The sequence below is a fragment of the Zalophus californianus genome, chromosome X (assembly GCF_009762305.2).
Source record: "Zalophus californianus isolate mZalCal1 chromosome X, mZalCal1.pri.v2, whole genome shotgun sequence".
NCBI classification, from domain to species: Eukaryota; Metazoa; Chordata; class Mammalia; order Carnivora; family Otariidae; genus Zalophus; species Zalophus californianus.
The window spans coordinates 4447357-4470076 of record NC_045612.1 but is presented as its reverse complement, the minus strand read 5'-3'; the positions used below and the strand labels follow the sequence as shown (position 1 = coordinate 4470076).

At 47.0% G+C, this 22720-nt stretch overlaps 1 protein-coding gene across 6 annotated transcripts in view; it reads left to right on the top strand.

The window, feature by feature from the left end:
- Nucleotides 1-7212: 7212 nt before the first annotated feature.
- The window catches only part of MTMR1 (myotubularin related protein 1), a 62274-nt gene continuing 46766 nt past the window's right edge, over nucleotides 7213-22720 (top strand). For 4 of the 6 annotated variants that reach the window (XM_027607957.1, XM_027607955.1, XM_027607958.1 and 1 more), the window contains exons 1-2: nucleotides 7224-7363; nucleotides 13239-13344. The gene's annotated coding sequence lies outside the window, so the exon portion shown is untranslated. Of the gene's footprint in view, nucleotides 7364-13238; nucleotides 13345-22720 lie in introns of those variants that run through there. The other 2 variants (XM_027607951.1, XM_027607952.1) reach the window with 2 other exon arrangements.

Here is a 22720-nt window from a genome sequence, read left to right as displayed (position 1 = left end):
TCTTTGTAACGGGCCAGCATCCTGTGCTCTGGAACTGAGTTTGAACAGTTTAGAAAATAATTACCACCATGAGAAAAAAACTTAACAGAGAATCTGTAGCTTTATGTTTTGCTTTTTTTATAGCCAATGTCCACAACCGTTTAAAAAGAGAATTTCAGGAAACTTATAAAAATACACATAAGACAAAAATAAGCGAGTTCATCAGGGAAATGAGAACACAAAAGCAGGAACAATAGATGAGGTAAGCAGATAGAATGCAAGCTTCAAGATCTTGGGCACTTACCAGAAGCATGTCACATATGTGTTTCTAAAGTCTTCAGCCAAGCACAGATGACACGATTGGTTTTATAATTCACAGCGTCCCTCAGCTAAAAATTAAATCAGTTGTTCCAAGAAGAACAACTCTTCCTGGTATGGAAACCAGGGTGGCTTTCTCTCATTGTTCACCCAATCCACCGGATTTCCTCAAGTTCCATCCATTTTGTCCCCCTCGAAAACGAGTCATCTCCGTATGGCCACAAAGCCTAGTACAATGTCACACGCGTACTAAGCACTCAATAATGTTTAAGGGAATGAATGTATACATTTCTACCAATTTCTGTGAAAAACGCAAATGCTTCCGCGACAAGTCTCTTGGAAAGTAATAACGCGATGGCAAATGGCAAGATATTCAAAGAGGCCTTGGAATTTGAATGCATTTTTTGTAGTTTCATTTCCAGGGCCCATGCCGGCTTGGAAATCCAGTGTTCTCCCCACTGACACATGAATGTCTGTCTTAGGTCAGGCAGGGATCTGAGCGCACAGGAGAGGGGGCTGGTAATCCTGCCAAGAAGGGGGTGCTGGGGCACTCTTAGCAGCTGACATCCCTGCAGCCAGGGCCTGGGGGCCGAGCCGACCATGTGAGTCTGCTTGGAGCTCAACGTGGGCCACATCATGAAGGACAAGTGTTTATAGTTGTCATTAAATAATAATAGCTTATGTCACGCTCACCATGTGCCGCCCACTGGCCTAAGTGCTTTACATGTATTAAGATTCCCTTCAATGGCCACAGCAAGACCAGGATGAGCTGTGTTAGCCGTGGTAGTGGCAGACGAGGAAACTGAGCACAGAGAATCACTCGCCCCAAGTTAGCCCCGTGCTGGCGGGTGGAGCCGGTTTTGAACCAAACTGCGGTGGCCAGGCCAGGAGTCTGGGCCAAAGACTCAGAGTCTCGTCAAAGCAAAACACCGAAGAATACCTTTCTCATCCCTAAATGAACACATCTCCCCCTCCCCACTGTTCACTGCCTGTAAACTTCAGCCCCGAATGACAGCAAGCCAATGATCCCTGCTATTTCAGAGTTGGGAAGAGAAATGGGTGATCCCTATATAATATCTGATATTTTAGCTTATATTTGAAGATGGATAACTTTGGCATTCACAAATTCAAAACATTCACAACAGATTGCCAAACCCTCCACTGAAGGTCTTGCAAAGGCAGATCCAGCCCTTCTGCTCCCCAGTCTGCCCTGGGGCCGGAAAGCGCGGCTGCCATAGGTGGCAAAGAAATCACGTGCTTTTCTTCCCACTTGCCTGAGCCTCGTGGGGTAGTGTTCCAGAACGGAAAGAACTCCTCCAAACTCTGCACAACGAACGGGTCAATGGAAGGCCTAACATTTGCTCTGGAAGCTGGAGGCTGTTGTATAAAGTCCCTACTTGGCAACCAGATGCTGCAAAAAAACCCTCGTGTGCTTTGGTTTGGGTTTGGGTTTTGGGTTTTTTCACGCTATTGGTGCATGCCATCCAAAAGTCTGGGAGTAACTGGTTTGAACTCGGTGTCTCCCTTTCTTCCCCTCCGTGATGGATCACTGTATGTATCAATGTCACTGGGCCACAGGATGTCCAGATATCTGCTTAGACGTTATCTCTGAATGTGTCTGTGAGGGTGTTTCTGGGAGATTAACAGTTGAACGGCCAGACTGAGTAAAGAAGATGGCCCTCCCCTCGGCGGGTGGGCACCCGCCAATCCACTAAGGGCCTGAATAGAACAAAATGGCTAAGATGAAACTCCTCCTGCCTGACCCGTGAGCTGAGACATCCCTCTCCTGCCTCAGTGCTCCTTGTTCCCCAGCCTGCAGATGGCAGATCTGGGACTTCTCAGCCTCCAGGATGGCCTGACCCAATTCCTCATAATAAATCTCATTATGCAGACAGGGAGAGATTCTGTCTCTTTGGAGAACCCGACTACACGTTGTAGCCATTTCTCAACCCAGTTGTCGCCCGAAAGTGCTCTCATCAATTCCACACCATCTTCACTGCCGAATCCAGGGGACACCTCTCTGCCCCATCTGACCAGTGTCTCGGCACCACTTGACACTCTGGATCATTCCTTCCCACTTAAAACTCTGTTCTCTTCGCCCCCAGGATGCCTCTACCCTGGCTCTTTCCCTGGTCTCTGAAGATGACTTTCTCTCTTCCTTTGGAGTCCATGATAATCTCAGCTGCTGGACCTTGTCCTGACTGCTTCAGTGTGGCTGCCTTAAGGGGGGATTTATGGAGTGAGGCAGAAAGCATGTCTCTGAAACATGCTCGGCAGGTTGAGGCCAGTGGAGTCGCCAGAGCTCTGGAAGTGTGGGGTCTCTGGATAGCAGTTGACATGGGAAGGAGAGCTTGACACACTGCATTTGTAGAGCCCTTGACATAAGACTGAGGACATTTCATGTCAATATCAAAGAATGAGGGGTGGTAGAGATCACGGGGCACAGAGCCAAAGCCTCCTAAACCACCCTTCAGCCCTGTCTGTAATTTTAAACTGATGGCTGAGGCCTTCTGGATAAATTTGGAGGCACGACTAAGTAATCTGTGGCTGATGGAGGCACAGGAATTAATAACTCCACTCATTTAGCTGTACTTACTTCAAGTGTCGTTGAGAACATCAACCTCACAAAAGGACCTTCGGACCCTGTGTTGGCTCATTTTATGCATCAAGTTGGGTAGGCCGTAGTGCAGAGGTGTTTAGTCAAACACTAATCTAGATAGTTCTGTGAAAGTATTTTGTTTATGTGATTAACATTTAAATCAGCAGACTCTGAGTAAAGCAGATTGCTCTCCAAATGTGGGTGGGCCTCATCCAGTCAGTTGAAGGTCTTAAGAGCAAAGACTGAGGTCCCCTCAAAAACGAAGGAACTCTACTCCAGACTCTGACTTCAGACTCAGGTCAGGACTGCTACATGCTGGAATTTCCAGTCTGCTGGCTGACCTGCAAACTCCAGACTTGTTCACAATTGTGTGAGCCAATTCCTTAAACGAAATCCCCCTTTGTCTGTCTCTCTTTCTGTCTGTACCCACAGACACCCTCTATGGGTTCTGTTTCTCTGGAGAACTCTGACCTGATATCTTTGGTAGACATTCTGGTCCCCCCATTATGTCCATGCCTTAATCCCTGAACCTGTGAATATGTTATGTTACATGGCAAAGGGGGGAATTTGCAGATATAATTAAGGTTACAGACCTTAGGCTGGGGGGAGTATCCTGTGCCATTCAGGTGGGTCCTATTTAATCACATGAGTTCTTAAAAGCAGAGAACTTTCTCTGGCCAGCCGCAAAAGAGATGCTTCAGGAGGGGAAGCCAGAGAGATCAAAGAATAAGAGGGGCTCGACCCACCACTGCTGGAAGGGGGCCACATGGAAAGCACAAAAAGGAATGAAGGCAGCCTGTGGGAGCTGAATGAGCTGGATTCTTCCCCAGAGCCTCCAGAAAAGAGCCCAGCCCTGCCAACACCTTGATTTCGACCTTGTGGTACCCTAAGCAGAGGACCCAATTGAGCCCACCGGGGCTTCTGACCTACAGAAACTTCGAGAAAGTAGATGTGTGTGGTTTAAGCTGCTAAGTTTGTGGTAATTTCTTATGGCAGCAATAGAAAATGAATTCAGTGCCTAATATTGTGTTGAGAAAAGTCTTGAAACATACATGTTAGACAAGCCAACATTTTTAAATGTGGCTAGATGGTGCTTCTGGAATGAATGGGGTTAATGCTGGACTTGTTACAAACCTGGATCCGAGGCAGCAATGTTTTGCAAGGACACACAGAACCTAAGTCCATCTGTTGCCACATTTATCAGGAATTGCTTTGGGCTAAACAGCACAATAATAGACACAAAAATGAACACCACGAACTGAACACACTCCCAGGGCTGGAGCCACAGACGGCACCAGGCTTTGCTTTATGATGCAGACAGCCTCTACTGTTGCCTACAAAGACTGGATCAAAATCTTACTGTTCTAAATTGCCATTAGGACCCCTCCAAACAACGGGACCATTTCTCTGCAGGAGCATTCATGTGTTGTCCCACAGAAGATGAGATTTGCTCATTCCTAGCAAAATGATCTTTTTGAGAAACTCATTTGATAAGGAATCCTCAGGCTCACTTTCATTGGCTTGATTCCTTTTCCAGAAATGAAAGCGGTAGCCTCATCCATAGTTACCAAATTGTGGAGCTGAGGATTAAATTTCAAAGAGTTTCTCTGTTTTCAAACTTTATGAAAATGTACCAACTCTTTTGTTACCTCTCTCTCTTGAGCTCTAGACCCCTGTGACCAACAGTCTATTGGACATCTCCACCTGGATAGCCCATTGGCACCTGTCAAGGCCACATGCATCATTGTGCAGGTCGTGCAGGGCACAAGGGGGTCACACCCGAGGGGGACCATGCATGGACTCCTGGCTGCGTGTGGAAGGAAGCTGATGGGGGTGGGGGCATGGGCCGGACAGCAAGAGCGGTGTTTGGGTACTCTCTACTGCTGCACCAAAAAACATCTCAAAACCTCGTGGCTCAAAACACCACTTTATTTCTCAAAAATCTGTGGTTCAACAGAACGAGTCTCCAGCTTCACTGGATGTTGGCTGGACCGCTGGGATGGCTAGAGGGCCTGAAATGTCCTCACTCACATGGCTGGCAGCTCATGCTGGCTGCTGGCTGGGGAACTCAGCTGGGGCTGTTGGCTGGGAGCTTTGGTTCTCTTCCACGTGGGCCTTTGTGGCTGGTTGGGTTTCCTCACAGTGTGGCCGCCGAGTCCCAAGAAAGAGCATTCCCAGAATCCGGGGCAGAAGCTGCGGCTCCCTGAAGGCCAAGCCCTGGAAGTTACACAGCACCCCTTCTGCCATGTTCTATTGGTCCAGAGAGGTTATGGGAGGGGACATAGATTCTACCTTCTGATATAGGAGTGGCAAGGTCATGTTGCAAAAGAGCCTGTGGAATGGGGGATATTATTGCAGCTGTCTTTGGAGACGCAGTCTACCACACGAGGGACTGTACAATAGCATTTCTCCAAGTGCGCTGAGCCCTGCCTGTACCAGAATCCGGCACAGAGTGCGAACTTCTTGAAGTCTAACATAACAGATGCTCCATGTCTTGGCCCTGTTGGCTTCTAGTTGACCTTCTCACTCGCCTTGTCTGACTTTATGCTCCAGCCATAGGAGATCTCTTAGAGGTCACTTGCACCTAATCTGTTTAACCAACTCCACACTGTTGTCCATAACTGTTCCTTCTGCCTTCAACGACTTGAAGATTCAGCTCTGCGTGTACTTTCCTCGGAAGCCTTCCTAACCCCTCTCCTCCCACAGCCCTGTGGGCTTTGCTGCCACCATGGCACTCACCAGCAGGTAATGTCGCTTGACTGTGAACTTCTTGGGCAGCAATATGTCTGATTGCTTCTCTGTCCCAGAAGTCCCACGTTTGCTTAATGGAATTGAAAGTCTAACAGTGTCACAGTGAATTCCTCAATGGCCTAATCCTCCTTGAAGAATACAGTACTGAACATGTTTAAAATTTCACCATTTTCTTTCTGACACATCTCAGGGCAGCTAGGATGCTTGTATACAGTTCCGGAGGCTGGAAAGTCCAAGACTGACGTTCAGTTCTTGGTGAGAGCCCTCTTCCTGGCTCACCCACAGCTGTCTCTCACTGTGTCCTCGGGCCTTTCCACAGTGCTCGCTCACGGAGAGAGTGAGACCAAGCTCTCTGGTGTCTCTTCTTATGAGAGCGATAATCTCATCATGCCAGGGCCCCATCTTTATGACCTAATCACCCCCAAAGGCCTCATCTCCAAATACCATCAGTTGAGGGTTAGGGCTTCAACACAATGAATGGGGTTTGTGAGTGTGGACAGAAACATTTCAGTCTGTTAACAGTGGATTAAACATTTAAAACCAGAGCCTGTAGGAGATGAGTCTCCCAGTGTGTCTGGAGATCTTCCCATTCTTCCTCCCAGCCTCCTCACCTTGTCACCCTTTTACCCCAGGCTCCCCCCCTCTTGGGTGTACGATGGCTGCGGGGCTTCCGGGCATCACATCCTCATCCTCAAGGGTCAGTTCGAAGTTGTTAAGCTGGTAAAGCAGGATGGGTCTGAGATGGGAGTGGGCATCTCCCCGTCCACAGGTCTGCTTTTTTTTTTTTTTTTAAATCAGGGTCATAGCTCCGCTGTCTGTACCCAGGGAAATCACAACAAAGGGCTTAGTCATGATTGCCATCCCCACCCCTAACAAAATCAGGGGTGAGTTGAGGGGGGATGAGCCTTTATCATCAGATATTGGCTGGATTTCCATAGCAACAGAAGTTAAATGTTACTCTTAATATAAACCAGGGGCGGAAGTTCCGAGGGCGGCATCAGAACACTCGGTGGCCCCACAGATGGCGGGGAGGTGGGTTTGTGGGAGGGAGGAAGGAATGGCGTGGGGAGAAGTTGCTAAAATGTCTGCGGTTGCTCGTGCTTTGAGACCACAAGACCATGGACGCCCAGGGGCCTGGGCTGCCCTCACCTCAAAAAACTTCCCTGGGAAGGAAAACCGAGGGGAAACAAATCGTTTTTAATTCCTGAACGTCCCCCACCGTTTTTGCAGCCCGGCACCTCCTCCCCGGCCACTCGGGGCGCGTTCCCGCGCGCACCCGGGGGACGCGGGCCGTCGCGGGCTCCCGGCGCGGGCGGCTTGGGCCCAGGTGGGGCTCCGCGGCCGGGGGCGCGGCCAGCCCCGCGCGCCGCTCCCCGCCCCCGGCCCCGCGCGCGGCCTTGTGGGTAGCGCGGGGCCGCCAGGTGACAGCTAATGGCGGCGGCCGCCTGAGCCGGCGGGCGGCGCGGCACGGCGCGGGGCGGGCCCTTCCGGGCGCCGCTCCCCTCTCGCTGCGGCTTACCCGCGGCGGCGGGCCCGGCGCGCCATGGACAGGCCGGTGGCGGCGGCGGCGGCGGCGGCGGCAGCGGCGGCGGCGGCGGCTGGCAGCGAGGGCGGCGGGGGCCCGGGTCCGGGCCCGGCGGGCGGCAGGAGGCCCCCTCGGGGCGCTGGGGGCCCTGCCGCCGGCTCCCGGCAGCCCAGCGTGGAGACTCTGGACAGGTAAGCGGGACCCGGGCCGCCGCGGTCCCCGCGCCCCGACCCCCGAAGGCCTCGCGCGCCGCGCCGGCCAAGGCCGGGCGTGCCCCCCTCCGTGCCCTGCCGGGTACCCCCCCCTCCCCGCGCGCGCTCCCCGAGACCCCGGCCCCTGCCCCCACCTCCCGGGGCCGCGCACCTGGCTCACTTCCGCCTCGCGGGCTGGGGCTACTTGCGCCCCTGAGGGGCTTCGCAGCTGTCAAGTCTTATCAATGCGTCTTCCCGCCGCGCCTTGGCAGGCGCCTCGCTGGCCTTGCCGCGGCCACGGAGCCTTTGGGAGGAAATTTCACTCGGGCTGCCCTCATTTACCGTGGCCTTCCCTCCCGGGGTTGGAAGACCAAAATCCCGCCGCCGCTGCTGCTTGGGGGTCTTTGATGTTGGGGTTGGAAGTGGGGACTGGAGGACGCAACCCCGTGGGTGTTGGAGCCGGTGCAGGTGGAGGCAAAGTTACCCTGATTTGGAAAGCTGGGATGGAAAACTTCCAAACTGCTCCTGATGCAAGAACACACAATCGTTTATTTCAGTCTTTCACACTTTTGAAGGAACCCGGTTCATTGTTTTCGTGAACACGTAAGCCTACTACTGCTTCTTAGGCGGTTGCAGAGCCAGTATAAATCAGAAGTAGAAACCGACCATGTCCAACTGGAAGGGCCACCCTAAGGCTCCGAGGACAAGCGATGGGTTGGTTATCCCGTAGCCCGGAATATCCAGTTTTCCCACATCTTGGCCATTTCGCTGACACGAGAGTGCAGTTAGGCAAGAGAGAGTGGTAAGGCAGTTTGGTCAGTTTCAGATGCTCGTTCTTGCCCGTGTTAGTCATAACAGAGAGCTGAACTTTTGGGAGTTTCCCGAAGCATAGGAATAACAAGAAACACTCCTTTTGTTTCTACCCTAGTGTAATTGCAGTGTATTTTTGCAACTTAATCACTCAAGTGGTCAGCTTCCCTAAGAACTAATCACAGCTAAGATAGTACTTGGAATGGTCAGGATTCCACTCATTTGCAGATACTCTACAACGTACGAGGGCTTGGAGAGTTAGAGAATAATACAAGATGGCTTTTGCTCTCTGGCTTACCATCTAGTGAAGAATACGAACAAACCAGCAATGTAAATAGAATGTGCTGAGTGCTAGGGTAGAGGTACACACAGAAGTACTGTGGATGGGGCGTGCATGGGCATCATCTGAGAAGCTTTTTTAAGTACTCCAGGTGACCAGGCCCCACTCCTAAGGCTTCTGATTCAGGAAGTTCCGGGCGAGGGCCAGGAGGTAGTATTTTTCAAGAAACCTCTGCAGACTCAGTTGTGATCCGCTGCGCTGTGAGCACATGGAGGTGGGGTGCTTGATTTGTTTTTAGTGGGGGGTGGGGGTGGGGATTACGGGCAGTTAAGGGAAGGAGGCCTTCTGAGGAAGCTGACATTTGAATTGAATGGGGAGGAATGAGAAGTTAGCCAGGGGACAGGGTGGGGAGGACTTTTTGGCCACGGGAGTGGAATGTGCAGTGGCGCAGGCCGTGCAGGCAGTGCTGGACGTGGGGAACTGGTAAGACAGAAGATGTGTGGAAGGCAGGGGCCGGATCTTGAAGGGGCTTGGGTGCCTTCCTAGGGAATTGTGCCTTTATCTTCTGTGCCGTGCTTCTCGGGGCATGGTTCTGTGTAACCTGCATAGGAGTCACCTCCAGTGCTGAATCCAAGTGCAGATTCTTGGGTCCCACCCTAAGTCTAGTCTGTCCCCCTCTGGGGTAGAGCCTGGAATTCTGCACTTTTAACAACTACCTGTAGCTACAAGTAGGTTGGGCCAGGTGGTCTCTTTTGCCCAGGATGGTGCTGGTTTACTGGTGGACCCGGTGCATCCTCGGTCAACTCACAGTAGTGTCTTGGTTTGGATGGGAAATTATATGGTCACCCTTAGCTATAGGGACCACAAAAGGATTTCCTTTTGTAAGCTACAGGATGGGATTGATGTTTGAGAACGTTTGTTCTGCATTGGTGTGGTGAATGGACTGGAGGCGGGGAGTCTTATTGAGTAGGTTATGGAAATGCTAATCACTTGCTCATTTATATATGAGCGCCTGCTCTGTGTCAGGCACTGTGGGGGGCCGGAGGATTTGGCAGGGAACGGACACACACAAATCACTGCCCTGGTGGAGAATATGTTTGGTGACAGAGGTAGACAAAAAACAAGTAAACTGTATTCTCTGCTAGGTGGTGACGGGTGCCAGGGAAAAAGTAAGTTGGGAGGGGGATATGAGGTGTTGGGGGCCTGCAGTTTGGGGGTGAATTGGAATTTTACATAGGATGGTCAGGGATAGCCTGGCTGAGAAAGGTGACATTCGAGTACTCCCCCCAAAGAAGGGAGGGATCCAGTCATACAGACATTGAGGGCGACAGCATTCCAGGCAGAGGCCTGTGCACCCCGGGTGGGAGTGTGCAAAGTGTGCAGGGATCAGCAAGGAGACCAGTGGCACTTAGTGGAGAGGGAGCTAGGGAGAGAGGAGTAAGGGTTGAGGTCAGAGAGGTCACAGGGGCAGAAGGTGGAGAATTATGGGGAGCCACTGGGGCTTTTGGAGCGAACGAGTGGCATACCCTGGTGTAGATTTCAGTAAGCTCCCTGTAGCTGCTCTGTGGACAACAGACTGCAAGTGAAAGGGGTTGAAGCAGAGAGACCAGCAGGTAGGAAACTATTGCAGTCATCCAAATGAGAGAGGATGGGTGGCCTAGACAGAGCAGTTGGGCAGAGGAAGGGAGAAGTGGTCAGATTGTAGATATAATTTGAAGAAAACCTGCAGGGTAGAGCCAATACTTTTTGCTGACGATTGGTTGTTGGGTAGGAGAGAAGAATCAAGATGCCAAGATTTTTGGCTTGTGGGAAGATGGTGTTGCTGAGATGAAGAGGCCTCTGAATGGAACGTGGTTAGGAAATTAGCAGGCTTTCAGCTTCAGACATATCAGTTCTGAGATGCTAGTTGTATATCCCAGAGCAGAGGTCAAAGAGGCAGTTGGTTTATATGGGCCTGGAGTTCAGGGGTGGAGGTGTGTCTGGGCTGGAGACCTAAATTTGGGAGTCATTGGCCTAGAGATGGGGCCTAAATTCAGGAGGCAGGAGAACACAGAAGAATGATGGGTGTCTGGAAAAGGGAGTTGCATTAGGAACTGAGCAAGGTGCATTCTCAGGATACTAGCCAGTAAGAGTGATGTGGCCTGGTGAACATTCAGATGTGAGAGTGAAATGAAGTGGCGGGCGGGTTCCAAGGTCGACCCCAGCTTCCGGGCATGGTGTACCTGGGTAACTGGCTGTGCTCTTCCCTGACCTAGGAAACACAGGGGTGGGAGAGTGGGTTGCAGGCTGAGCCCCCGATGCCGGTTTCGACAGGTCGAGTTGGCAAGGTCTCAGGACCAACTAGTACAGATGTCTCCTTGGATCGTGGGCATTCAGATCAGGAGAATCTAGGTTGGAGAAACAAAGCTGGCCTCCTCCAGGCTGCAGGTGGTTCTTAATACGAGGAGGGTGGCAGGAGATTGCACAGGGGGAACCTGGCCTGCCTTCTGTGATCTGTCATTGTGACAGGCTCTGATTCATACTCTTCTCTGAAGAGTGACTCCTAGAGTGGAACCTGGCTCTACAGGCGGGGTTCAGCCTTGCCCCACGGACTGAGGAGCCCTCCCTTCTCTCCTGAATACTGTACTTCATGACGACAAAGCTGCGGTCCTGCAAGAGGATGTGGCTTGCTCAAGGTCACAGAGCTAGCTGGTGACAGAAACAAGACTCGGATCCAAGCCTCCTATCTACCAGCCCACTATACCATGCTGTTTGTGACTGTGTTGGCCAGGACACTTCTGGGTGCAAGTGACAAAAAACACAACTCATTCTAGCTTAAGCCAAAAAGGAAATGTCTTGGCGCACGTGACTGCTGCAGACGAGGAAGGATGGCCACGGGCACGATTGGAGCCAGAGTCGCACACAGCATTGTCGGGGCTCCTCATCTCTTGTTTTTTTCTTGTCCCATTTTTTATATCTGTGGGTTCCTCAAGGGGGTGGGGGTGGGGGGGGAGTGGCCTGTAGCAGTGCTGGGGGTGGATCTACGCAGCTTGGGATCCAAGAGGAAAGCCTGGGACTGGCCTGGTCCGGGTCACCTCCCTACAAGTGGGCTCAGGAGGAGCAAGGTATCAGTCCCACTCTGTTCCCCGCCCCCAGAATCCTGTGACGTGGGGAAGGACAGTTCCCCCCAGCAGAGAAGTGCCCTTATCAGAAGGAGGAGGAAGGGATGCTGGGCAGATGGTAACAACAGTGGGTGACCAGGCAGGTTCCTGCTGTTAGATTTGCAATCAGGAGTGGGTGCTGGCAGGGAAGAAGGCAGCGTGACAAGAAAAGTATGATATAGCCAGCAATAAAGGGGACTTAGCTTTTAAAAAAGAAACTAAAATCCCTCCCCTTTCCCTCTTTTCCTCTCAGTTAGAAATTGTAGTAAATAGATTTAATGACGTATGATAGGAATGCCCATATGACATATGATAGGAATGTCTTCTGCTCATTCAGGGCATGTTTTTTACTTATGTTTTCAGCTCCGTGGCTCACCACTGGGCTATCTTGATCAGAGGCAGAAATTTAGATCACATCTAGTAGAGAACATCAAATATCTTCATTTTACTGTTTGGGTTGTTTTACATACTGCCTAGGGATTCCACTTTTTTCAGTCTTTCCAATGTATGAGTGTGGATTTAATTAGTGATGAGATTTTTATAGGTCTGGAACATTCTTTACAGTGAAAGCTACCTGCAGGGTAAACTTTAATGAGCATCTTTTGCCCTTTGCCTGATTCCTTCAGTACTTTGGTGAGGAGCCTGGCCCCTTGAGGGCAATTCTTAATTCCCTCACTGCCTAGTCTGCTTCTTTTTCCTTTAGGTCAGGTGGGCACAGCCTGACCACTTACCAGTCATGTGACCTTCGTCAAATGCTGGAGCCTCACTTTTCTCATCTGTAAGATGGGTCACCGTGAGGCTCGGGTGAGGCTGTGTGTGGAAATGTGGTGACATTTGAGAGCACCGTGCAAGTGGAAGATGCCATTTTCCTTGCAGGACTGTGTTCTCGTCTAAGGCAGTTCCGTGACTGTTTTGCCTTCCGGTTCCATGAGGTGGTCACTATTGGTTATGTCGTGTCCTGGAAGGACAGCCTCAGTGGGGCTGGAGGCTGGCCCGCCACATTCTGATTGGGCGTGTCACCTCTGGTGCCTGTTTTCTCATCTCAGAAACATGTTGGCTAGTCCCTGATCTGCCTTCTTATCACACTGTGGTTGTGAAGCTCTGATATCATAACAGACCGGAAGAGCCTTTGTAAGTTGTCAGTGCACTTACAGAAATGTAAGGTAGCATTATTACTACATGCAGGACGTCATTTGTCTAGTCTGGTCTTTTTAAACTCACACAATCAGCTGTTCCATTAAAAGTCTATTTGAAAAACATGCTATAAGATAAATATTTCACTTTAGAATTAACATTCCATGTATATTACATTAAGAATATTCACTCCATATAGTTGTAATATAGTGAAATTCCATTAAATGAAACAGAATAACATGCGTAACTGTCTAATGCCTAGACTCTTAAACATTAAAAAAAAAATTGGTTGATTCATTTAAAATCAGCCTGGAACCTAATCTTACTTCCTGGTTGTCAGTCAGTATTTCAGTTCTTATATTAAATGTAAAGGTAACCAAATAGTCTAATAAAAGTTTGTTTTCTTAAAAAAAAAAAAAAAAAAGAAATGTACATATATCCCTAGTCAGTGCTCATTTTTTTCACTGAGAGCTGACGTCTTAAAATATTTTAATCACACTATTTCTTTTAGTCCTACAGGATCACATGTTGAATGGTGTAAACAGCTTATAGCTGCTACAATTTCTAGTCAGATTTCAGGTTCAGTGACATCCGAAAATGTATCCAGAGACTACAAGGTAAGCAGCATTGAGTCCTTAATTCATTTTTAATGTACCAAGAAGCTTTGCATTTCTTTAAAGATTTTGTTTAGTTATTTTAGAGGAGAGAGAGCACACATATGCGTGTGGGCTGGGGGTGGGGGGCAGGAGCAGAGGGGGAGGGAAGAGCAGAGGGAGAGGGAGAGGAAAGGGAAAGAATGTGAAGCAGACTCCGTGCTGAGCATGGAGTCCAGCGTGGGGTTCGATCCCACGACCCCAAGATCAAGACCTGAGCAGAAACCAAGAGTTGGCCACTTAACCAACTGAGCCACCCAGGCGCCCCAAGCAGCTTTGCATTTTTAATTTGAGTGAGACTTTGGCCCCTTGATGCTCAACAAACATTTGCTTGGGAACAAGGGTGAAAGATTTTCTGTTGGGTCTGAACTTTAGAGGAGAATTTTTACCAGAATCTAGTATATGTACTCATGGTTTTGTAATTGAGAGGAAAATCTGTCTTTAGATTATGATCCTTTTTTAAAAAAATCCGGTTCCGTTTTATTATTTATTTTATTATATTACATATTGTATTTTTACATTTTATTATAATAAATGCCTGTATTTTCTTTGATCATATCCTGAACTTCAGAAAATGTCTGATAGTATTTCCCAGCTTCACAATTTGTGTCTGTACTTAGGTACTACCTGTGGGTATTCAGCATTAACATGGGATACTACAATGCAAAAAGTTGCAGAACTCCAGAATATTGTATGGGCAGCCTCATTTTTTGGTCCTTAATTTGTATTCTCTGTTTATTCTAAAGTTGAGAGTGATAAGCTCCTTGTCAGCAGAGACTGGGGCTCTTTTACTCACCACTGCTTCCCCAGCACAGTTTTGGAATATTACAGGTGCTCAGTAAATACTTGTTGAATCAGTTAAAAAAATCACAAACTTATGCGCTCCATCTTTGTTAAGGCTAAGACTAACCTTGTTTTAATGTCAACAAACTATTAAACCATGCTTACATTGCAGTAGTAGCATTTGCTTGAATTGAGGTTTCAGTTTTTTATAGTTACCTGTGCCTGCTTGTAAAAGATAATTGATTTTCACAAGTATGGGCGAACTACATTTAGTATCCCAGACTACCCTCAGTCAAGAGTCTCTCAAAATCATGGTCCTTGCCAGGCACCAAGTCTTACAAACAGTTCAAGAACTACAATAAAGATCCTAATTAATTTTTAATACATGCTCCTTGCTTAAGGGCTCTGGCCTCCGTTCCTCTCCTCTCTATCTCATAACACACCAAGTGCAGAAACTGACTCAAGAGGCCATATAATTGAAATTTGGCTATCATGCTGTACTTCATCCAAGCCATCCGATGCTGTTGATTAGGCCTACCAGAGGAAAGCAGGGCTTTGGATTAGTAGAAATTGGATAATCTGCTCAGCCAGAAGAGTGGCAGTATGTCACTCTCAATAGGTTTCCCTGCTGTCTGGTTTTCATGTTTGTCCACGTAGGAGCAGCTGGGGTTCCTGGCAGGTGGGAGGAGCATATGCTGCATCCCTGGTGCCCGAGTGGCTGGTGGCTGAGCAGCTGCCACCCCCACCAGTCCCAGTAGCCCTGTTGCCCCGTCTTAGCTGAGAAACTGCCCCACTGAGTAGAGAGGCTCAAGAACCCATGTTAGCAGAGAATAGCTCTCAGGCCTTGGAATGATTTTCTTTCCAGACAACTAGGAGTTAACTGTAATGTTTTCATTATGCTTGAATATTTGTTAGTGTTGTGTGGGTTCTAGAAAAGACTGAATGTTGACTGTGTGCATAGCTTTCTAACCTCTACATTAATAGATCAGACTGAATCTGTGCTTTAACACGAAGCAACTACGTTTTTTTGATTTTAGTCTATTTACAAATTCTGTGCAGCAGAATTAGCTCATGCTGGAATGGTTTAACAGATGGCATTCTGAAAAAAAAATAGGGCTTTTCTATATTTTGTAAATTGAATTTTAGGTGCCTACATCAGACCATAGCTAAAGCTTTTGATGAATGATTGTAAGAGAACATGTTTTCTAATCGTCTTTGTTATATTTGCCCTGTAGTCAGAGTTAAATTTATAATTCAGGAGTTTTTTCTTTAAGAAGAGAGTTTTTTAAATAATAAAAATGTAAAATGTTCCTAAACCACAAGGATACTTTTTATATGCTGCTTCTAAAGTAGTTCTTAAAATCTGAGCCCCCCAAGATGGGACTCTGGGATACGCCTGGCACGGGAACCATTGCATGCGGTTTTTCCTGAAGGTCCAGACACAATTCCTTGAGGATCTAATTTGTAGTCATCAGTCAGTAATATTTCAGATTTCAGATTATTTACTGTGCAGATATCTTATTTGAAACCCACACACAATATGGGGGTTAATTTATTATAGGTTAAGCTTGATGTCAGTAATTAAATGGGAGCAGGTGTTTATGGAGCCGAGCACTTGCATCTTGATTTGAAATGCGGATTGTTTTTTTCCTTGTAGGCTGCTGAGGGTGGTGCTACATCCTCCTCATCAACCCTCGAGCACGTATAGGGCTCTGTGGTTTTCTAATACTTTTTTTTTGTTGGCTTTGTAATACTTTTTGACATATAATCCATTTCAGCCTTAAAACAACCAAAGGAGGTAGCTTTTATTATGATCATTTAACAGATGAGAAAACCAAGGCTCGGAGATGTCAGATGACTTGCTTAATATCACATAGTTGGACTTGGGGTTTTTCAGCAGGACCGCTATCCCACTGAAAAGCTAGGGTGCATTGAAAATTTTGTCCCCCTGCCCTGTCCACTGCTTTTCAAAATGTGGCGCTTGGGTTTTCCCACTTCAGCACTCCCCAGGATGTCTGCAAAAATGCAGCTTCAGTGGTTCCCCCTCCCCACCGCCAGTGAGTCAGAATCTCTGTAGGTGTGGAACCAAGGGCCTCATATGTTTCTTATGTATAATAAAATCTGAAACGCTAGGCTTCCTAGGTTTATAGCTTTTGAAATTGGTGATGGGACCATATGTTTCTGGTACATTCTTACAAATCAGAATAATTAGCAACTCAGGTTAGGTTTCTGAGAACAGTTGTTTTATTATTTATTCGTATCATAAATTGACAATAGGCTCAGGGTCAGATAACCCAAACTATGGTAAGAATATCACTTTTATCACATGAGATAAATTTAGATGGTATGTCTGTGGACGTATGTTCACAGTTATAGTTATTTTAAATATCTGTTAGAAAAAGTAGCACATTGAACTTGTGTTTTAATGGATGTTATAGTATAGAGCTAGGCAAAGTATGAAAAAGGAGTGGATTGAAAGTGAATATAATGATAAATACTAATATTAGTATAGGCGGTATAGAGAGAGCAAACCAAACTTGTAGAGATGGTGTGTGAAATGACAGAAATTTGGGAAACATTGTCCCAGCTGAAAAGGTAAATAGCTGTTATGTTGAATTGTGGATCAACTAAATTAATAAATGTATGCTTTAATAACAAGTCATCCTGAAGGTTTGCCTGATCATTAAGACTACTAGAAATGTAATAAAATGTTTTGTTTGACCCCCTCCCCACCCTGCACTACCAACTCAACTCAGTTGCTTTTCACTTTTACTGGGCTAACGAAGAGTAAAAGTCTCTCTCTCAAATTTATCAAAGATTTTTTTTTAAGATTTTATTTATCCATTCATGAGAGACAGAGAGAGAGAGAGAGAGAGAGAGAGAGAGAGGCAGAGGGAGAAGCAGGCTCCCAAAGAGCAGGGAGCCCGATGCGGGACTCGATCCCAGAACCCTGGGATCATGACCTGAGCCGAAGGCAGATGCTTAACCATCTGAGCCACCCAGGCACCCTCAAATTTATCAAAGATTTTAAGAACAGGATCTGAATGTAATGTTCCACAGATTAGATGAAGTAATACGGTTACAAATATAATAAGACTTTTTAGGAGTCGTTAGTGGAAGTGACATCAGCATCACTATCACCACCTCTGTTTCTCCTCCCCTTGTCCACGTATGCACAGTAGCTAGATCTCTTCTTTAGGCATTCAAAAGAAAAAAGAGAAAATGGAGAGGTCCTTTACTAAGTGTAATCATTTAACAAGTTTAGTATGGTGAGTAAATTCTGGATCCTAAACAAAAATTTCCAGAAGGGCTTTGGCAGGAAGTAAGATGCAATATATGGGAAAGGCTTCATTATGCTTGAGCTAGGTTTTAGTTAATGTTTCTTAAATTGAGTGCTAGTCTATGAAAAAGGAAGCTCAAACATGATCTTTCAGAATCCATGGCCATAATCCATTGTTGATAACTTGGCCTCATGATCTATTTATTAAATCAGAGTTTGCAAATGCAAATGTCTACAAGCTAGGCAGACATGAGAGGGGGCAATGGAGAGCAGCATGTCCCCTTAAAAACGATTTAAAAAACACCTTCCTACTGCCTGTTTGAGCAATAGGCCTCCAGTTGTTTGTAACCACTGCACTAGAAGAGCACTATCCTATTTCCCAGGGTTACTTGTTGGGAAGAATTATTTCTTAAAAATATCAAGATTTCATAAATCAAAGAAAGACATACCATGCGATTTCACTCATATGTGGAGTTTAAGAAAACAGATGAACATGGGAAAAAGAGAGGCAAACCATAAAACAGACTCTTCACTCTAGAGAACACACTGAGGGTTGCTGAGGGAGGTGGGCACAGGGATGGGTGAAATGGGTGATGGCGATGAAGGAGTGCACTTGTGATGGGCACCGGCTATTGTATAGAAGTGATGAATCATTCCATTCTACCCCTGAAACGAATATTACACTGTATGTTAACTAACTGAAATATAAAAACTTAAAAAAAAAAATTGTCAAGATTTCGGCTTCTGCTTCTGGAAAGATGGAGCCAATGTACATTTGCCTATTGTTCATGCTAAGTACAACCCAAAACCCTGGACATCAGCTATAAAATAAACATAAGAGTGCCCTGAAAAGTAGAAGGCAGACTGGTCAGGGATCTCAGGACCCAAGGAATGACACGGTGGTGAGTCCCTGGGTTTTGTTTCTGCCACATATGTCCTAGACTTGTTGCTGAAGAAGCCAGCAACCCAGAAATGCCAACAGGCATGGACAATAAAAGCCTCTCTCAAGCCAAAGGACCAGGAAAGGGACAGCCTAGCAAAACGAAAACTTGTAGGCACTCCCCACTGTACTCCAGCCAAACGCCACAGAAAAAGTTGTGGCCCCACACCCACCCTGCCAGCAAGGCCAAGTTGGGAGCCTAGATGTCCCCCCTCCTTTGCCAGGATCTAATGAGGCACACCAAACCCGTGCGGTGGTGATGGTGTCGGAAGAAGCCTAGTGGAGACTCAGACTTTCGTGGCCGCCCGTTGGTAAGGAGGCTGTGCCTCCGCTGTGGCGTCAGTGGAGGCCGTGTCGGGGGCAGTAACAAGGTATCCGTGCCACTGCCAGCCAGGGAGATATCCGTAGCAGCCTAGTGGGGAGCTGGAACTGTTGCCCCCATCCAGCAATAACCAGGAATCCCCCTTCCCTTGGTGTCCATGGAGGCCGAGTGGGGAACCTGGACTTCTACCCCTACCTGACTGCAACAAGGTGGAAGCCCCACTTCTGCTGCAGTAGTGTCCGAGAAAGCCGGCTATAACAGAAGGTCTAAGTAAGATCCCTACTCTCATAACTAGTACTCAGAAGGTTCAGATTGCCATTGAAAATCACTCGTTATACCACGAACCAGAAAGATCTCAAACTGTGTGAAAAAAGAGAATCAATAGGTGACAGAACTGAGACGACAGATGTTAGAGTTCTGTGAAAATGATTTTAAAGAAGCCATCATAAAGTTGCTCCAATAAACAATTACAAATATGCTTGAAACAATGAAAACAGAGGAAGTGAGAGAAAAGAAATAGGAAAGTTTCAGCAAAGAAACAGATAAAGAAGAACCAAATGGAAATTTTAAAACTGAAAAATATAGTAACCAAAATTAAAAAAAAAAAAAAAACCCTCAATGAATGGGTTCAATAGAATAGAAGGGACAGAGAAAAGAATGGGATGGGTCTTAAGGGAATTAACACTGAGCCAAAAACGCCACTCAGCAAACGTCATATGCTGTATGATTCCATTTATGTAACAGTCTTCAAATAACAAAATTACAGTCACGAACAGATTACTGGTTGCCAGGGGCTAAGAAGGGGAGGGACTGCGAGGGAAGCTGATGTGGCTATAGGAGGGTGACAGTCGGGGTCCTCCTGGTGATGAGATTGTTCTGCATCTTGATTGTATCAGTGTCAGTTTCCCCAGTGCTGCCATCGTTCTGTAGTTCTGTAATATGCTGCCATTGGGGAGATTGAATGACATGATACGTGGAATCTCTATTATTTCTTACAACTGCATGTGAATCTACAGTTATCCCAAAATTAAAATTTAATTTTTGAAAAGTCGGGATTTTTACAGACTGCTGAATGATTCTATATTGCGTGTAAAATAAATCTTGATTAATACATCTAAAACTCATGATATATCAGAAGTATTATTTAAATGAAACAGAAAGTTATGCTAGTAAAGATGGTAGAATTTAGTTAGTGAAAGGATATCAGCAGTTATCAGATCTCAGTTTACTAGCTGAGTTACAAATATCCCTTTCCTAAGTGGCAGTTGGGGCCAGCTTGTTTCATCGAGGGTGGAATTGAACATGAACGGCTCCTTCATCCCCTTTCCTGGAGGGCTTCAGAGAGTGGAAAGTGACTGTTGCAGGCTAACGTTTGACAAAGGGGGTCAGGCAAGATTCAGGTGTGGCTAGTTTCCCAAAGACTGGGGTTATATTTTGATGACTAGTGAAGATTTGTCTTCACCTGCCCTCGGCCTCTGACTCTGGCCAGCCATTGACCACCAAGCTGGGTAGAATTCTGGTTATTAAGACACCAACAGCAAGAGGAATGATCTCCTGAGCCAACAGTTCACTCTTCAGAGCAGGGTACAAACCTCTTCTTTTTAACTCATTTTGCAGTGCTCTGATAGCTACAGCAGAATTACTTTATTTGTAGGCTTCACGCCTGAAATAGAAAACATTGGTGTTTTTTACTTCAGTATCACAGTCTTTTCTTGAAAAGAAGCCTCTTAGATGCGTAAGTTCTAAACAGGTCACTTATAAAACACTGATACTTATATGACTTAAAATTGTCTAATGTGGCTTATCAAAAAGAACATAAACTTTGGATTCGGAGCACTTTGCCTTGAGTCCCAGTCCTGTAATTGACGAGCTGCCCAACAAGTTATTTAACCTTCTTGAGCTTCAATGTCCTCATCTGCATAATGGGTGTTACAGCAGAGGTTTAATGTATTAAATAGGGCAGCCTATGCATGAAATGCACACGGTCCTCATTTACCGTACACTCCCAGTCTACACAAATGTGTGTGGTAGTGCAAACCAATACTGGAGGAACACAGTCTGACCGCTGAACACCCATCCACGTCCACAGTCGTGATGTGAGCACCTGTTACGTGCAAGGGGCTGGGCTGCACGGAATTCCTAGTAGGGGAAAGAGACACCAAAACATATAGTTCAAGTTCGACTGTGGTGAGGCTTGAAATAGATGTGTAAACAAGATGTGATGAGAGGAGTGAGGAGGGCGGAGCAGGACATTCTGGGCATTAAGCCTTGAGGGCCTTTGTCAACCTCCTTCAGAAGGGGCAAAGGTTTGGGGTGGGGAGGGGTGACATATTGAGGGTAAGAACATGGGTGCTAAAGCCAACCAGCTTGGGTTTGAATTCCCACTCTGCTGTTGCTGGCTATGTGACATTGGGTGAGTTACGGCACCTCCTGCTGCCTTGGTTCCCTCATCTGTCACAGGGGGATAACAGTATCTCCTTCCCAGTGGCTGGGTCAGGAGGGCCGAGATGACACGTGTGAAGCGGCTAGCACAACACCTTCAACACATGTGCTTGCTGGTATTTGTATCACTGGCACTGGCCGCGGTTGAAAACTTCCTGAAGTCCTTCCACACTGTTGGAGGTTTAGTGGTGTCAGCTATTACCTTATGAAGAATTAAGACAGGAGCCAAACAGAGTTAGACCACGATAATTGATCAAAGCTGGCTTGGAGGGCCTGGCTTAGGTGTGAGGCCATGGTGGGCCCAGAGGCAGCTGTGGACACCTGCAGCCTCTTTACTCGGGGCAGGGCTCACGCAGGCCGACTCGCCACCGGTCAGGGAGACCAGGCCGTGCCCTCCCAGTGTGCTGGCGCACAGATCCCAGAGTGCCCAGAGGGGCAAAGAAGAGCACACCGACCCCCTTACCAGGAACAAATGGTCAGCGGGAGCCCTCGCTTCTCTGGTGTGGAGCACCCTAAAGGATGTCTTGAAAGGAACCTGAGAGCAGAGGAAGGGAGTTTTAACCCCAATGCAAACTTTTATACAAATTTAAATCTTGGTGCTTGTCTGGGAAAAAATTCAGTTTTCCTCTCTGCTACTCACACTATACACATAGAACCATTCACTAGGGAATGAACATGCTCGGAGAGGGGAGACCTTCTATTTTGAGTTTGTATTGCCATCTGTGCCCCATTTTGCATTGTTTAATAACATAGGTATGTATTTTCCTGATTTTGTATAACTTTCTCCAGGTGTAATTCACATATTTAAAGTATACAACTTGATACATTTTGATAGGTACACACCTCTTAATCACCACAATTAAGAGGATAAACATACCCATCGCCCCCTCCTGCAAAAAAAAAAAAAAAAAAAAGCCAGGTTTAGGTTTTTTAGTTTAGTCTATATTTAGGAATTTATGGGCTTTAGGTCTCTGAGCTACAGTATCATCACTTAATTCAGAACCTTTTTTTTACATCAGTGGGTATTTTAATGATGATGCAATGATGTTTTTTTGAAGTCAGTAGCCGTGTAGTCATATGATCTTATCTATCCTGAGTAAAACCTATAAAGCTAATAATTGGAACCTTCACTGGTTTTTGTTTTTGTTTTTTTTTTTAAATGGTCTGTTTCCCATAGAACATATGGATTGAGGAACAAGACATTCAAGTCTTCCTCGCTTTCCATCCATTCTCTGGGTATTTTCTCCAGCCAGAGCTTTCCCGATGCATACACTGCATGTTCAAGTAGAAGTCACGGGCGAGGGTTAATAAAGCTTGGCTTCCCCCCTCCCCTCCCAGCAGAGCCAGCTACCTCTTCCCACCTGCAGCTGCCTCTTCCCTGTGCAGTAGGGTGAGGGGCAGGCACCAGGGGGGCGGCCACAGCAGGGAGTTTCACTTTGGAGTCCTGAGTACGAGCTGGAAATATAATTTCTATAGAAACCAGCTTAAGATTTATAGCTAACTAGGGTTTGTGATACCATTAGCACTAACAGCTGAGCTGTGCTCTGGGTCATGTGTGGGGGCTTTGTGGTTT